Source organism: Myxine glutinosa, chromosome 4 (assembly GCF_964187855.1).
Source record: "Myxine glutinosa chromosome 4, kmMyxGlut1.1, whole genome shotgun sequence".
Taxonomy (NCBI): Eukaryota; Metazoa; Chordata; class Myxini; order Myxiniformes; family Myxinidae; genus Myxine; species Myxine glutinosa.
Genome location: NC_136264.1, coordinates 214,259,632 through 214,277,814, shown reverse-complemented (window position 1 = coordinate 214,277,814; position 18,183 = coordinate 214,259,632).

The following is an 18,183-nucleotide window of genomic DNA, read 5'->3' as shown; positions in this document are numbered from 1 at the left end:
ACTTGTGTTAGTGTTGAAAAACCACTTTTCGCACTTGTGTTAGTGTTGAAAAACCACTTTTTGCACTTGTGATAGTGTTGAAAAACCACTTTTCGCACTTGTGTTGGTGCAGGAAACCACTTTTGCACTTGTATTAGTGTGGAAAAAACACTTTTTGCAGTTGTGATAGTGTTGAAAAACCACTTTTCGCACTTGTGTTGGTGCAGGAAACCACTTTCGCACTTGTATTAGTGTGGAAAAAACACTTTTTGCAGTTGTGATAGTGTTGAAAAACCACTTTTCGCACTTGTGTTAGTGTTGAAAAACCACTTTTTACACTTGTGTTAGTGTTGAAAAACCACTTTTCGCACTTGTGTTGGTGCAGGAAACCACTTTTGCACTTGTATTAGTGTGGAAAAAACACTTTTTGCAGTTGTGATAGTGTTGAAAAACCACTTTTCGCACTTGTGTTAGTGTTGAAAAACCACTTTTCGCACTTGTGTTAGTGTTGAAAAACCACTTTTCGCACTTGTGTTGGTGCAGGAAACCACTTTTGCATTTGTATTAGTGTGGAAAAAACACTTTTCGCACTTGTGTTAGTGTTGAAAAACCACTTTTCGCACTTGTGTTAGTGTTGAAAAACCACTTTTCGCACTTGTGTTGGTGCAGGAAACCACTTTTGCACTTGTATTAGTGTGGAAAAAACACTTTTCGCACTTGTGTTAGTGTTGAAAAACCACTTTTCGCACTTGTGTTAGTGTTGAAAAACCACTTTTCGCACTTGTGTTAGTGTTGAAAAACCACTTTTCGCACTTGTGTTGGTGCAGGAAACCACTTTTGCACTTGTATTAGTGTGGATAAACCACTTCTCGCACTTGTGTTAGTGTTGAAAAACCACTTTTCGCACTTGTGTTAGTGTTGAAAAACCACTTTTCGCACTTGTGTTGGTGCAGGAAACCACTTTTGCACTTGTATTAGTGTGGAAAAAACACTTTTCGCACTTGTGTTAGTGTTGAAAAACCACTTTTCGCACTTGTGTTAGTGTTGAAAAACCACTTTTCGCACTTGTGTTAGTGTTGAAAAACCACTTTTCGCACTTGTGTTGGTGCAGGAAACCACTTTTGCACTTGTATTAGTGTGGAAAAAACACTTTTTGCAGTTGTGATAGTGTTGAAAAACCACTTTTCGCACTTGTGTTGGTGCAGGAAACCACTTTCGCACTTGTATTAGTGTGGAAAAAACACTTTTTGCAGTTGTGATAGTGTTGAAAAACCACTTTTCGCACTTGTGTTAGTGTTGAAAAACCACTTCTTACACTTGTGTTAGTGTTGAAAAACCACTTTTCGCACTTGTGTTGGTGCAGGAAACCACTTTTGCACTTGTATTAGTGTGGAAAAAACACTTTTTGCAGTTGTGATAGTGTTGAAAAACCACTTTTCGCACTTGTGTTAGTGTTGAAAAACCACTTTTCGCACTTGTGTTAGTGTTGAAAAACCACTTTTCGCACTTGTGTTGGTGCAGGAAACCACTTTTGCATTTGTATTAGTGTTGAAAAAACACTTTTCGCACTTGTGTTAGTGTTGAAAAACCACTTTTCGCACTTGTGTTAGTGTTGAAAAACCACTTTTCGCACTTGTGTTGGTGCAGGAAACCACTTTTGCACTTGTATTAGTGTGGAAAAAACACTTTTCGCACTTGTGTTAGTGTTGAAAAACCACTTTTCGCACTTGTGTTAGTGTTGAAAAACCACTTTTCGCACTTGTGTTAGTGTTGAAAAACCACTTTTCGCACTTGTGTTGGTGCAGGAAACCACTTTTGCACTTGTATTAGTGTGGATAAACCACTTCTCGCACTTGTGTTAGTGTTGAAAAACCACTTTTCGCACTTGTGTTAGTGTTGAAAAACCACTTTTCGCACTTGTGTTGGTGCAGGAAACCACTTTTGCACTTGTATTAGTGTGGAAAAAACACTTTTCGCACTTGTGTTAGTGTTGAAAAACCACTTTTCGCACTTGTGTTAGTGTTGAAAAACCACTTTTCGCACTTGTGTTAGTGTTGAAAAACCACTTTTCGCACTTGTGTTGGTGCAGGAAAGCACTTTTGCACTTGTATTAGTGTGGAAAAAACACTTTGTGCACTTGTGATAGTGTTGAAGAACCACTTTTCGCACTTGTGTTAGTGTTGAAAAACCACTTTTCGCACTTGTGTTGGTGCAGGAAACCACTTTTGCACTTGTATTAGTGTGGAAAAAACACTTTTTGCACTTGTGATAGTGTTGAAAAACCACTTTTTGCACTTGTGTTAGTGTTCAAAAACCACTTTTCACACTTGTGTTAGTGTTGAAAAACCACTTGTCGCACTTGTGTTGGTGCAGGAAACCACTTTTGCACTTGTATTAGTGTGGAAAAAACACTTTTTGCACTTGTGATAGTGTTGAAAAACCACTTTTCGCACTTGTGTTAGTATTGAAAAAACACTTTTCGCACTTGTGTTAGTGTTGAAAAACCACTTTTCGCACTTGTGTTGGTGCAGGAAACCACTTTTTGCACTTGTATTAGTGTGGAAAAACCACGTTTCGCACTTGTGTTAGTGTTGAAAAAACACTTTTCGCACTTGTGTTAGTGTTGAAAAACCACTTTTCGCACTTGTGTTGGTGCAGGAAACCACTTTTGCACTTGTATTAGTGTGGAAAAACACTTTTTGCAGTTGTGATAGTGTTGAAAAACCACTTTTCGCACTTGTGTTAGTGTTGAAAAACCACTTTTCGCACTTGTGTTAGTGTTGAAAAACCACTTTTCGCACTTGTGTTGGTGCAGGAAACCACTTTTGCATTTGTATTAGTGTGGAAAAAACACTTTTCGCACTTGTGTTAGTGTTGAAAAACCACTTTTCGCACTTGTGTTAGTGTTGAAAAACCACTTTTCGCACTTGTGTTGGTGCAGGAAACCACTTTTGCACTTGTATTAGTGTGGAAAAAACACTTTTCGCACTTGTGTTAGTGTTGAAAAACCACTTTTCGCACTTGTGTTAGTGTTGAAAAACCACTTTTCGCACTTGTGTTAGTGTTGAAAAACCACTTTTCGCACTTGTGTTGGTGCAGGAAACCACTTTTGCATGTGTATTAGTGTGGAAAACCACTTTTCGCACTTGTGTTAGTGTTGAAAAACCACTTTTCGCACTTGTGTTAGTGTTGAAAAACCACTTTTCGCACTTGTGTTGGTGCAGGAAACCACTTTTGCACTTGTATTAGTGTGGAAAAACCACTTTTCGCACTTGTGTTGGTGCAGGAAACCACTTTTGCACTTGTATTAGTGTTGAAAAACCACTTTTCGCACTTGTGTTAGTGTTGAAAAACCACTTTTCGCACTTGTGTTAGTGTTGAAAACCACTTTTCGCACTTGTGTTGGTGCAGGAAACCACTTTTGCACTTGTATTAGTGTGGAAAAAACACTTTTCGCACTTGTGTTAGTGTTGAAAAACCACTTTTCGCACTTGTGTTAGTGTTGAAAAACCACTTTTCGCACTTGTGTTGGTGCAGGAAACCACTTTTGCACTTGTATTAGTGTGGAAAAAACACTTTTCGCACTTGTGTTAGTGTTGAAAAACCACTTTTCGCACTTGTGTTAGTGTTGAAAAAACACTTTTCGCACTTGTGTTAGTGTTGAAAAAACACTTTTCGCACTTGTGTTGGTGCAGGAAACCACTTTTGCACTTGTATTAGTGTGGAAAAAACACTTTTTGCACTTGTGATAGTGTTGAAAAACCACTTTTCGCACTTGTGTTAGTGTTGAAAAACCACTTTTCGCACTTGTGTTGGTGCAGGAAACCACTTTTGCATGTGTATTAGTGTGGAAAACCACTTTTCGCACTTGTGTTAGTGTTGAAAAACCACTTTTCGCACTTGTGTTAGTGTTGAAAAACCACTTTTCGCACTTGTGTTGGTGCAGGAAACCACTTTTGCACTTGTATTAGTGTGGAAAAAACACTTTTTGCACTTGTGATAGTGTTGAAAAACCACTTTTCGCACTTGTGGTAGTGTTGAAAAACCACTTTTCGCACTTGTGTTAGTGTTGAAAAACCACTTTTCGCACTTGTGTTAGTGTTGAAAAACCACTTTTCGCACTTGTGTTAGTGTTGAAAAACCACTTTTTGCACTTGTGATAGTGTTGAAAAACCACTTTTCGCACTTGTGTTAGTGTTGAAAAACCACTTTTCGCACTTGTATTGGTGCAGGAAACCACTTTTGCACTTGTATTAGTGTGAAAAAAACACTTTTTGCACTTGTGATAGTGTTGAAAAACCACTTTTCGCACTTGTGTTAGTGTTGAAAAACCACTTTTTGCACTTGTGTTGGTGCAGGAACCCACGTTTGCACGTGTATTAGTGTGGAAAAACCACTTTTCGCACTTGTGTTAGTGTTGAAAAACCACTTTTCGCACTTGTGTTGGTGCAGGAAACCACTTTCGCACTTGTGTTAGTGTTGAAAAACCACTTTTCGCACTTGTGTTAGTGTTGAAAAACCATTTTTCGCACTTGTATTGGTGCAGGAAACCACTTTTGCACTTGTATTAGTGTGGAAAAAACACTTTTTGCACTTGTGATAGTGTTGAAAAACCACTTTTCGCACTTGTGATAGTGTTGAAAAACCACTTTTCGCACTTGTGTTAGTGTTGAAAAACCACTTTTTGCACTTGTGTTGGTGCAGGAACCCACGTTTGCACGTGTATTAGTGTGGAAAAACCACTTTTCGCACTTGTGTTAGTGTTGAAAAACCACTTTTCGCACTTGTGTTGGTGCAGGAAACCACTTTTGCACTTGTATTAGTGTGGAAAAAAACACTTTTTGCACTTGTGATAGTGTTGAAAAACCACTTTTCGCACGTGTATTAGTGTGGAAAAACCACTTTTCGCACTTGTGTTAGTATTGAAAAACCACTTTTCGCACTTATGTTGGTGCAGGAAACCACTTTTGCACTTGTGTTAGTGTTGAAAAACCACTTTTCGCACTTGTGTTAGTGTTGAAAAACCACTTTTTGCACTTGTGATAGTGTTGAAAAACCACTTTTCGCACTTGTGTTGGTGCAGGAAACCACTTTTGCACTTGTATTAGTGTGGAAAAAACACTTTTTGCAGTTGTGATAGTGTTGAAAAACCACTTTTCGCACTTGTGTTGGTGCAGGAAACCACTTTCGCACTTGTATTAGTGTGGAAAAAACACTTTTTGCAGTTGTGATAGTGTTGAAAAACCACTTTTCGCACTTGTGTTAGTGTTGAAAAACCACTTTTTACACTTGTGTTAGTGTTGAAAAACCACTTTTCGCACTTGTGTTGGTGCAGGAAACCACTTTTGCACTTGTATTAGTGTGGAAAAAACACTTTTTGCAGTTGTGATAGTGTTGAAAAACCACTTTTCGCACTTGTGTTAGTGTTGAAAAACCACTTTTCGCACTTGTGTTAGTGTTGAAAAACCACTTTTCGCACTTGTGTTGGTGCAGGAAACCACTTTTGCATTTGTATTAGTGTGGAAAAAACACTTTTCGCACTTGTGTTAGTGTTGAAAAACCACTTTTCGCACTTGTGTTAGTGTTGAAAAACCACTTTTCGCACTTGTGTTGGTGCAGGAAACCACTTTTGCACTTGTATTAGTGTGGAAAAAACACTTTTCGCACTTGTGTTAGTGTTGAAAAACCACTTTTCGCACTTGTGTTAGTGTTGAAAAACCACTTTTCGCACTTGTGTTAGTGTTGAAAAACCACTTTTCGCACTTGTGTTGGTGCAGGAAACCACTTTTGCACTTGTATTAGTGTGGATAAACCACTTCTCGCACTTGTGTTAGTGTTGAAAAACCACTTTTCGCACTTGTGTTAGTGTTGAAAAACCACTTTTCGCACTTGTGTTGGTGCAGGAAACCACTTTTGCACTTGTATTAGTGTGGAAAAAACACTTTTCGCACTTGTGTTAGTGTTGAAAAACCACTTTTCGCACTTGTGTTAGTGTTGAAAAACCACTTTTCGCACTTGTGTTAGTGTTGAAAAACCACTTTTCGCACTTGTGTTGGTGCAGGAAAGCACTTTTGCACTTGTATTAGTGTGGAAAAAACACTTTGTGCACTTGTGATAGTGTTGAAGAACCACTTTTCGCACTTGTGTTAGTGTTGAAAAACCACTTTTCGCACTTGTGTTGGTGCAGGAAACCACTTTTGCACTTGTATTAGTGTGGAAAAAACACTTTTCGCACTTGTGTTAGTGTTGAAAAACCACTTTTCGCACTTGTGTTAGTGTTGAAAAACCACTTTTCGCACTTGTGTTAGTGTTGAAAAACCACTTTTCGCACTTGTGTTGGTGCAGGAAAGCACTTTTGCACTTGTATTAGTGTGGAAAAAACACTTTGTGCACTTGTGATAGTGTTGAAAAACCACTTTTCGCACTTGTGTTAGTGTTGAAAAACCACTTTTCGCACTTGTGTTGGGCAGGAAACCACTTTTGCATGTGTATTAGTGTGGAAAACCACTTTTCGCACTTGTGTTAGTGTTGAAAAACCACTTTTCGCACTTGTGTTAGTGTTGAAAAACCACTTTTCGCACTTGTGTTGGTGCAGGAAACCACTTTTGCACTTGTATTAGTGTGGAAAAAACACTTTTCGCACTTGTGTTAGTGTTGAAAAACCACTTTTCGCACTTGTGTTAGTGTTGAAAAACCACTTTTCGCACTTGTGTTAGTGTTGAAAAACCACTTTTCGCACTTGTGTTGGTGCAGGAAACCACTTTTGCACTTGTATTAGTGTGGAAAAAACACTTTTCGCACTTGTGTTAGTGTTGAAAAACCACTTTTCGCACTTGTGTTAGTGTTGAAAAACCACTTTTTACACTTGTGTTAGTGTTGAAAAACCACTTTTCGCACTTGTGTTGGTGCAGGAAACCACTTTTGCACTTGTATTAGTGTGGAAAAACCACTTTTCGCACTTGTGTTAGTGTTGAAAAACCACTTTTCGCACTTGTGTTAGTGTTGAAAAACCACTTTTCGCACTTGTGTTGGTGCAGGAAACCACTTTTGCACTTGTATTAGTGTGGAAAAAACACTTTTCGCACTTGTGTTAGTGTTGAAAAACCACTTTTCGCACTTGTGTTGGTGCAGGAAACCACTTTTGCACTTGTATTAGTGTGGAAAAAACACTTTTTGCAGTTGTGATAGTGTTGAAAAACCACTTTTCGCACTTGTGTTAGTGTTGAAATACCACTTTTCGCACTTGTGTTGGTGCAGGAAACCACTTTTGCACTTGTATTAGTGTGTAAAAAACACTTTTTGCACTTGTGATAGTGTTGAAATACAACTTTTCACACTTGTGTTAGTGTTGAAAAACCACTTTTCGCACTTGTGTTGGTGCAGGAAACCACTTTTGCACTTGTGTTAGTGTTGAAAAACCACTTTTCGCACTTGTGTTGGTGCAGGAAACCACTTTTGCACTTGCATTAGTGTGGAAAAAACACTTTTTGCACTTGTGATAGTGTTGAAAAACGACTTTTCGCACTTGTGTTAGTGTTGAAAAACCACTTTTCGCACTTGTGTTAGTGTTGAAAAACCACTTTTCGCACTTGTGTTGGTGCAGGAAACCAATTTTGCACTTGTATTAGTGTGGAAAAAACACTTTTCGCACTTGTGTTAGTGTTGAAAAACCACTTTTCGCACTTGTGTTAGTGTTGAAAAACCACTTTTCGCACTTGTGTTAGTGTTGAAAAACCACTTTTCGCACTTGTGTTGGTGCAGGAAACCACTTTTGCACTTGTATTAGTGTGGAAAAACCACTTTTCGCACTTGTGTTAGTGTTGAAAAACCACTTTTCGCACTTGTGTTGGTGCAGGAAACCACTTTTGCACTTGTATTAGTGTGGAAAAACCACTTTTTGCACTTGTGTTAGTGTTGAAAAACCACTTTTTGCACTTGTGTTAGTGTTGAAAAACCACTTTTCGCACTTGTGTTAGTGTTGAAAAACCACTTTTCGCACTTGTGTTGGTGCAGGAAACCACTTTTGCACTTGTATTAGTGTGGAAAAACCTCTTTTCGCACCTTGTGTTAGTGTTGAAAAACCACTTTTCGCACTTGTGTTGGTGCAGGAAACCACTTTTGCACTTGTATTAGTGTGGAAAACCCACTTTTCGCACTTGTGTTAGTGTTGAAAAAACACTTTTCGCACTTGTGTTGGTGCAGGAAACCACTTTTGCACTTGTATTAGTGTGGAAAAACCACTTTTCGCACTTGTGTTAGTGTTGAAAAAACACTTTTCGCACTTGTGTTAGTGTTGAAAAACCACTTTTCGCACTTGTGTTGGTGCAGGAAACCACTTTTGCACTTGTATTAGTGTGGAAAAAACACTTTTTGCACTTGTGATAGTGTTGAAAAACCACTTTTCGCACTTGTGTTCGTGTTGAAAAACCACTTTTCGCACTTGTGTTGGTGCAGGAAACCACTTTTACACTTGTATTAGTGTGGAAAAAACACTTTTTGCACTTGTGATATTGTTGAAAAACCACTTTTCGCACCTGTGTTAGTATTGAAAAACCACTTTTCGCACTTGTGTTGGTGCAGGAAACCACTTTTGCACTTGTATTAGTGTGGAAAAACCACTTTTCGCACTTGTGTTAGTGTTGAAAAACCACTTTTCGCACTTGTGTTCGTGTTGAAAAACCACTTTTCGCACTTGTGTTGGTGCAGGAAACCACTTTTGCACTTGTATTAGTGTGGAAAAAACACTTTTTGCACTTGTGATAATGTTGAAAAACCACTTTTCGCACTTGTGTTAGTGTTGAAAAACCACTTTTCGCACTTGTGTTAGTGTTGAAAAACCACTTTTCGCACTTGTGTTCGTGCAGGAAACCACTTTTGCACTTCTATTAGTGTGGAAAAACCACTTTTCGCACTTGTGTTAGTGTTGAAAAACCACTTTTCGCACTTGTGTTGGTGCAGGAAACCACTTTTGCACTTGTATTAGTGTGGAAAAAACACTTTTTGCACTTGTGATAGTGTTGAAAAACCACTTTTCGCACTTGTGTTCGTGTTGAAAAACCACTTTTCGCACTTGTGTTGGTGCAGGAAACCACTTTTACACTTGTATTAGTGTGGAAAAAACACTTTTTGCACTTGTGATATTGTTGAAAAACCACTTTTCGCACTTGTGTTAGTATTGAAAAACCACTTTTCGCACTTGTGTTGGTGCAGGAAACCACTTTTGCACTTGTATTAGTGTGGAAAAACCACTTTTCGCACTTGTGTTAGTGTTGAAAAACCACTTTTCGCACTTGTGTTAGTGTTGAAAAACCACTTTTCGCACTTGTGTTGGTGCAGGAAACCACTTTTGCACTTGTATTAGTGTGGAAAAAACAATTTTTGCACTTGTGTTAGTGTTGAAAAACCACTTTTCGCACTTGTGTTAGTGTTCAAAAACCACTTTTCGCACTTGTGTTGGTGCAGGAAACCACTTTTGCACTTGTATTAGTGTGGAAAAAACACTTTTCGCACTTGTGTTAGTGTTGAAAAACCACTTTTCGCACTTGTGTTGGTGTGGAAAAAACACTTTTTGCACTTGTGTTAGTGTTGAAAAACCACTTTTCGCACTTGTGTTGGTGCAGGAAACCACTTTTGCACTTGTATTAGTGTGGAAAAAACACTTTTCGCACTTGTGTTAGTGTTGAAAAACCACTTTTCGCACCTGTGTTAGTGTTGAAAAACCACTTTTCGCACTTGTGTTGGTGCAGGAAACCACTTTTGCACTTGTATTAGTGTGGAAAAAACACTTTTTGCACTTGTGTTAGTGTTGAAAAACCACTTTTCGCACTTGTGTTGGTGCAGGAAACCACTTTTGCATGTGTATTAGTGTGGAAAAACCACTTTTCGCACTTGTGTTAGTGTTGAAAAACCACTTATCGCACTTGTGTTAGTGTTGAAAAACCACTTTTCGCACTTGTGTTGGTGCAGGAAACCACTTTTGCACTTGTATTAGTGTGGAAAAAACACTTTTTGCACTTGTGATAGTGTTGAAAAACCACTTTTCGCACTTGTGTTAGTGTTGAAAAACCACTTTTCGCATTTGTGTTGGTGCAGGAAACCACTTTTGCACTTGTATTAGTGTGGAAAAAACACTTTTTGCACTTGTGATAGTGTTGAAAAACCACTTTTCGCACTTGTGGTAATATTGAAAAACCACTTTTCGCACTTGTGTTAGTGTTGAAAAACCACTTTTCGCACTTGTATTGGTGCAGGAAACCACTTTTGCACTTGTATTAGTGTGGAAAAAACACTTTTTGCACTTGTGATAATGTTGAAAAACCACTTTTCGCACTTGTGTTAGTATTGAAAAACCACTTTTCGCACTTGTGTTGGTGCAGGAAACCACTTTTGCACTTGTATTAGTGTGGAAAAAACACTTTTTGCACTTGTGATATTGTTGAAAAACCACTTTTCGCACTTGTGTTAGTATTGAAAAACCACTTTTCGCACTTGTGTTGGTGCAGGAAACCACTTTTGCACTTGTATTAGTGTGGAAAAACCACTTTTCGCACTTGTGTTAGTGTTGAAAAACCACTTTTCGCACTTGTGTTAGTGTTGAAAAACCACTTTTCGCACTTGTGTTGGTGCAGGAAACCACTTTTGCACTTGTATTAGTGTGGAAAAAACAATTTTTGCACTTGTGTTAGTGTTGAAAAACCACTTTTCGCACTTGTGTTAGTGTTCAAAAACCACTTTTCGCACTTGTGTTGGTGCAGGAAACCACTTTTGCACTTGTATTAGTGTGGAAAAAACACTTTTCGCACTTGTGTTAGTGTTGAAAAACCACTTTTCGCACTTGTGTTGGTGTGGAAAAAACACTTTTTGCACTTGTGTTAGTGTTGAAAAACCACTTTTCGCACTTGTGTTGGTGCAGGAAACCACTTTTGCACTTGTATTAGTGTGGAAAAAACACTTTTCGCACTTGTGTTAGTGTTGAAAAACCACTTTTCGCACCTGTGTTAGTGTTGAAAAACCACTTTTCGCACTTGTGTTGGTGCAGGAAACCACTTTTGCACTTGTATTAGTGTGGAAAAAACACTTTTTGCACTTGTGTTAGTGTTGAAAAACCACTTTTCGCACTTGTGTTGGTGCAGGAAACCACTTTTGCATGTGTATTAGTGTGGAAAAACCACTTTTCGCACTTGTGTTAGTGTTGAAAAACCACTTTTCGCACTTGTGTTAGTGTTGAAAAACCACATTTCGCACTTGTGTTGGTGCAGGAAACCACTTTTGCACTTGTATTAGTGTGGAAAAAACACTTTTTGCACTTGTGATAGTGTTGAAAAACCACTTTTCGCACTTGTGTTAGTGTTGAAAAACCACTTTTCGCATTTGTGTTGGTGCAGGAAACCACTTTTGCACTTGTATTAGTGTGGAAAAAACACTTTTTGCACTTGTGATAGTGTTGAAAAACCACTTTTCGCACTTGTGGTAATATTGAAAAACCACTTTTCGCACTTGTGTTAGTGTTGAAAAACCACTTTTCGCACTTGTATTGGTGCAGGAAACCACTTTTGCACTTGTATTAGTGTGGAAAAAACACTTTTTGCACTTGTGATAATGTTGAAAAACCACTTTTCGCACTTGTGTTAGTGTTGAAAAACCACTTTTTGCACTTGTGTTGGTGCAGGAACCCACGTTTGCACGTGTATTAGTGTGGAAAAACCACTTTTCGCACTTGTGTTAGTGTTGAAAAACCACTTTTCGCACTTGTGTTAGTGTTGAAAAACCACTTTTCGCACTTGTGTTGGTGCAGGAAACCACTTTTGCACTTGTATTAGTGTGGAAAAAACACTTTTTGCACTTGTGATAGTGTTGAAAAACCACTTTTCGCACTTGTGTTAGTGTTGAAAAACCACTTTTCGCACTTGTGTTGGTGCAGGAAACCACTTTTGCATTTGTATTAGTGTGGAAAAAACACTTTTTGCAGTTGTGATAGTGTTGAAAAACCACTTTTCGCAATTGTGTTAGTGTTGAAAAACCACTTTTCGCACTTGTGTTAGTGTTGAAAAACCACTTTTCACACTTGTGTTGGTGCAGGAAACCACTTTTGCACTTGTATTAGTGTGGAAAAAACACTTTTCGCACTTGTGTTAGTGTTGAAAAACCACTTTTCGCACTTGTGTTAGTGTTGAAAAACCACTTTTCGCACTTGTGTTGGTGCAGGAAACCACTTTTGCACTTGTATTAGTGTGGAAAAACCACTTTTCGCACTTGTGTTAGTGTTGAAAAACCACTTTTCGCACTTGTGTTAGTGTTGAAAAACCACTTTTCGCACTTGTGTTGGTGCAGGAAACCACTTTTGCACTTGTATTAGTGTGGAAAAAACACTTTTCGCACTTGTGTTAGTGTTGAAAAACCACTTTTCGCACTTGTGTTAGTGTTGAAAAACCACTTTTCGCACTTGTGTTAGTGTTGAAAAACCACTTTTCGCACTTGTGTTAGTGTTGAAAAACCACTTTTCGCACTTGTGTTGGTGCAGGAAAGCACTTTTGCACTTGTATTAGTGTGGAAAAAACACTTTGTGCACTTGTGATAGTGTTGAAAAACCACTTTTCGCACTTGTGTTAGTGTTGAAAACCACTTTTCGCACTTGTGTTGGTGCAGGAAACCACTTTTGCACTTGTATTAGTGTGGAAAAAACACTTTTTGCACTTGTGATAGTGTTGAAAAACCACTTTTTGCACTTGTGTTAGTGTTGAAAAGCCACTTTTCGCACTTGTGTTGGTGCAGGAAACCACTTTTGCATGTGTATTAGTGTGGAAAACCACTTTTCGCACTTGTGTTAGTGTTGAAAAACCACTTTTCGCACTTGTGTTAGTGTTGAAAAACCACTTTTCGCACTTGTGTTGGTGCAGGAAACCACTTTTGCACTTGTATTAGTGTGGAAAAACCACTTTTCGCACTTGTGTTGGTGCAGGAAACCACTTTTGCACTTGTATTAGTGTTGAAAAACCACTTTTCGCACTTGTGTTAGTGTTGAAAAACCACTTTTCGCACTTGTGTTAGTGTTGAAAACCACTTTTCGCACTTGTGTTGGTGCAGGAAACCACTTTTGCACTTGTATTAGTGTGGAAAAAACACTTTTCGCACTTGTGTTAGTGTTGAAAAACCACTTTTCGCACTTGTGTTAGTGTTGAAAAACCACTTTTCGCACTTGTGTTGGTGCAGGAAACCACTTTTGCACTTGTATTAGTGTGGAAAAAACACTTTTCGCACTTGTGTTAGTGTTGAAAAACCACTTTTCGCACTTGTGTTAGTGTTGAAAAAACACTTTTCGCACTTGTGTTAGTGTTGAAAAAACACTTTTCGCACTTGTGTTGGTGCAGGAAACCACTTTTGCACTTGTATTAGTGTGGAAAAAACACTTTTTGCACTTGTGATAGTGTTGAAAAACCACTTTTCGCACTTGTGTTAGTGTTGAAAAACCACTTTTCGCACTTGTGTTGGTGCAGGAAACCACTTTTGCATGTGTATTAGTGTGGAAAACCACTTTTCGCACTTGTGTTAGTGTTGAAAAACCACTTTTCGCACTTGTGTTAGTGTTGAAAAACCACTTTTCGCACTTGTGTTGGTGCAGGAAACCACTTTTGCACTTGTATTAGTGTGGAAAAAACACTTTTTGCACTTGTGATAGTGTTGAAAAACCACTTTTCGCACTTGTGGTAGTGTTGAAAAACCACTTTTTGCACTTGTGATAGTGTTGAAAAACCACTTTTCGCACTTGTGTTAGTGTTGAAAAACCACTTTTCGCACTTGTATTGGTGCAGGAAACCACTTTTGCACTTGTATTAGTGTGAAAAAAACACTTTTTGCACTTGTGATAGTGTTGAAAAACCACTTTTCGCACTTGTGTTAGTGTTGAAAAACCACTTTTTGCACTTGTGTTGGTGCATGAAAAAAACACTTTTTGCACTTGTGATAGTGTTGAAAAACCACTTTTCGCACTTGTGTTAGTGTTGAAAAACCACTTTTTGCACTTGTGTTGGTGCAGGAACCCACGTTTGCACGTGTATTAGTGTGGAAAAACCACTTTTCGCACTTGTGTTAGTGTTGAAAAACCACTTTTCGCACTTGTGTTGGTGCAGGAAACCACTTTCGCACTTGTGTTAGTGTTGAAAAACCACTTTTCGCACTTGTGTTAGTGTTGAAAAACCATTTTTCGCACTTGTATTGGTGCAGGAAACCACTTTTGCACTTGTATTAGTGTGGAAAAAACACTTTTTGCACTTGTGATAGTGTTGAAAAACCACTTTTCGCACTTGTGATAGTGTTGAAAAACCACTTTTCGCACTTGTGTTAGTGTTGAAAAACCACTTTTTGCACTTGTGTTGGTGCAGGAACCCACGTTTGCACGTGTATTAGTGTGGAAAAACCACTTTTCGCACTTGTGTTAGTGTTGAAAAACCACTTTTCGCACTTGTGTTAGTGTTGAAAAACCACTTTTCGCACTTGTGTTAGTGTTGAAAAACCACTTTTCGCACTTGTGTTAGTGTTGAAAAACCACTTTTCGCACTTGTGTTAGTGATGAAAACCACTTTCCGCACATGTGTTAGTGTTGAAAAACCACTTTTCGCACTTGTGTGGTGCAGGAAACCACTTTTGCACTTGTATTAGTGTGGAAAAAACATTTTTGCACTTGTGATAGTGTTAAAAAACCACTTTTCGCACTTGTGTTAGTGTTGAAAAACCACTTTCCGCATTTGTGTTGGTGCAGGAAACCACTTTTGCACTTGTGTTAGTGTTGAAAAACCACTTTTCGCACTTGTGTTAGTGTTGAAAAACCACTTTTCGCACTTGTGTTGGTGCAGGAAACCACTTTTGCACTTGTATTAGTGTGGAAAAAACACTTTTCGCACTTGTGTTATTGTTGAAAAACCACTTTTCGCACTTGTGTTAGTGTTGAAAAACCACTTTTCACACTTGTGTTGGTGCAGGAAACCACTTTTGCACTTGTATTTGTGTGGAAAAAACACTTTTTGCACTTGTGATAGTGTTGAAAAACCACTTTTCGCACTTGTGTTAGTGTTGAAAAACCACTTTTCGCACTTGTGTTGGTGCAGGAAACCACTTTTGCACTTGTATTAGTGTGGAAAAAACACTTTTCGCACTTGTGTTTGTGTTGAAAAACCACTTTTCGCACTTGTGTTAGTGTTGAAAAACCACTTTTCGCACTTGTGTTAGTGTTGAAAAACCACTTTTCGCACTTGTGTTAGTGTTGAAAAACCACTTTTCGCACTTGTGTTGGTGCAGGAAACCACTTTTGCACTTGTATTAGTGTGGAAAAAACACTTTTCGCACTTGTGTTATTGTTGAAAAACCACTTTTCGCACTTGTGTTAGTGTTGAAAAAACACTTTTCACACTTGTGTGGGTGCAGGAAACCACTTTTGCACTTGTATTTGTGTGGAAAAAACACTTTTTGCACTTGTGATAGTGTTGAAAAACCACTTTTCGCACTTGTGTTAGTGTTGAAAAACCACTTTTCGCACTTGTGTTGGTGCAGGAAACCACTTTTGCACTTGTATTAGTGTGGAAAAACCACTTTTGCACTTGTATTTGTGTGGAAAAAACACTTTTTGCACTTGTGATAGTGTTGAAAAACCACTTTTCGCACTTGTGTTAGTGTTGAAAAACCACTTTTCGCACTTGTGTTGGTGCAGGAAACCACTTTTGCACTTGTATTAGTGTGGAAAACCACTTTTCGCACTTGTGTTAGTGTTGAAAAACCACTTTTCGCACTTGTGTTAGTGTTGAAAAACCACTTTTCGCACTTGTGTTGGTGCAGGAAACCACTTTTGCACTTGTATTAGTGTGGAAAAACCACTTTTGACACTTGTGTTAGTGTTGAAAAACCACTTTTCGCACTTGTGTTGGTGCAGGAAACCACTTTTGCACGTGTATTAGTGTGGAAAAACCACTTTTCGCACTTGTGTTAGTGTTGAAAAACCACTTTTCGCACTTATGTTAGTGTTGAAAAACCACTTTTCACACTTGTGTTGGTGCAGGAAACCACTTTTGCACTTGTATTAGTGTGGAAAAACACTTTTTGCACTTGTGATAGTGTTGAAAAACCACTTTTCGCACTTGTGTTAGTGTTGAAAAACCACTTTTCGCACTTGTGTTAGTGTTGAAAAACCACTTTTCGCACTTGTGTTGGTGCAGGTAACCACTTTTGCACTTGTAATAGTGTTGAAAAACCACTTTTCGCACTTGTGTTAGTGTTGAAAAACCACTTTCCGCACATGTGTTAGTGTTGAAAAACCACTTTTCGCACTTGTGTTGGTGCAGGAAACCACTTTTGCACTTGTATTAGTGTGGAAAAACCACTTTTCGCACTTGTGTTAGTGTTGAAAAACCACTTTTCGCACTTGTGTTAGTGTTGAAAAACCACTTTTCGCACTTGTGTTGGTGCAGGAAACCACTTTTGCACTTGTATTAGTGTGTAAAAATCCACTTTTCGCACTTGTGTTAGTGTTGAAAAACCACTTTTCGCACTTGTGTTGGTGCAGGAAACCACTTTTGCACTTGTATTAGTGTGGAAAAAACACTTTTCGCACTTGTGTTATTGTTGAAAAACCACTTTTCGCACTTGTGTTAGTGTTGAAAATACACTTTTTGCACTTGTGATAGTGTTGAAAAAACACTTTTCGCACTTGTGTTGGTGCAGGAAACCACTTTTGCACTTGTATTAGTGTGGAAAAAACACTTTTCGCACTTGTGTTATTGTTGAAAAACCACTTTTGCACTTGTATTAGTGTGGAAAATACACTTTTTGCACTTGTGATAGTGTTGAAAAACCACTTTTCGCACTTGTGTTAGTGTTGAAAAACCACTTTCCGCACATGTGTTAGTGTTGAAAAACCACTTTTCGCACTTGTGTGGTGCAGGAAACCACTTTTGCACTTGTATTACTGTGGAAAAAACATTTTTGCACTTGTGATAGTGTTGAAAAACCACTTTTTGCACTTGTGTTAGTGTTGAAAAACCACTTTTCGCACTTGTGTTGGTGCAGGAAACCACTTTTGCACTTGTATTAGTGTGGAAAAAACACTTTTAGCACTTGTGTTTGTGTTGAAAAACCACTTTTCGCACTTGTGTTAGTCTTGAAAAACCACTTTTTCGCACTTGTGTTAGTGTTGAAAAACCACTTTTCGCACTTGTGTTGGTGCAGGAAACCACTTTTGCACTTGTATTAGTGTGGCAAAAAACACTTTTCGCACTTGTGTTATTGTTGAAAAACCACTTTTCGCACTTGTGTTAGTGTTGAAAAACCACTTTTCACACTTGTGTTGGTGCAGGAAACCACTTTTGCACTTGTATTTGTGTGGAAAAAACACTTTTTGCACTTGTGATAGTGTTGAAAAACCACTTTTCGCACTTGTGTTAGTGTTGAAAAACCACTTTTCGCACTTGTGTTGGTGCAGGAAACCACTTTTGCACTTGTATTAGTGTGGAAAAACCACTTTTCGCACTTGTGTTAGTGTTGAAAAACCACTTTTCGCACTTGTGTTAGTGTTGAAAAACCACTTTTCGCACTTGTGTTGGTGCAGGAAACCACTTTTGCACTTGTATTAGTGTGGAAAAACCACTTTTCGCACTTGTGTTAGTGTTGAAAAACCACTTTTCGCACTTGTGTTAGTGTTGAAAAACCACTTTTCGCACTTGTGTTGGTGCAGGAAACCACTTTTGCACTTGTATTAGTGTGGAAAAACCACTTTTGACACTTGTGTCAGTGTTGAAAAACCACTTTTCGCACTTGTGTTGGTGCAGGAAACCACTTTTGCACGTGTATTAGTGTGGAAAAACCACTTTTCGCACTTGTGTTAGTGTTGAAAAACCACTTTTCGCACTTGTGTTAGTGTTGAAAAACCACTTTTCACACTTGTGTTGGTGCAGGAAACCACTTTTGCACTTGTATTAGTGTGGAAAAAACACTTTTTGCACTTGTGATAGTGTTGAAAAACCACTTTTCGCACTTGTGTTAGTGTTGAAAAACCACTTTTCGCACTTGTGTTGGTGCAGGAAACCACTTTTGCACTTGTATTAGTGTGGAAAAAACACTTTTTGCACTTGTCATAGTGTTGAAAAACCACTTTTCGCACTTGTGTTAGTGTTGAAAAACCACTTTTCGCACTTGTGTTGGTGCAGGAAACCAATTTTGCAC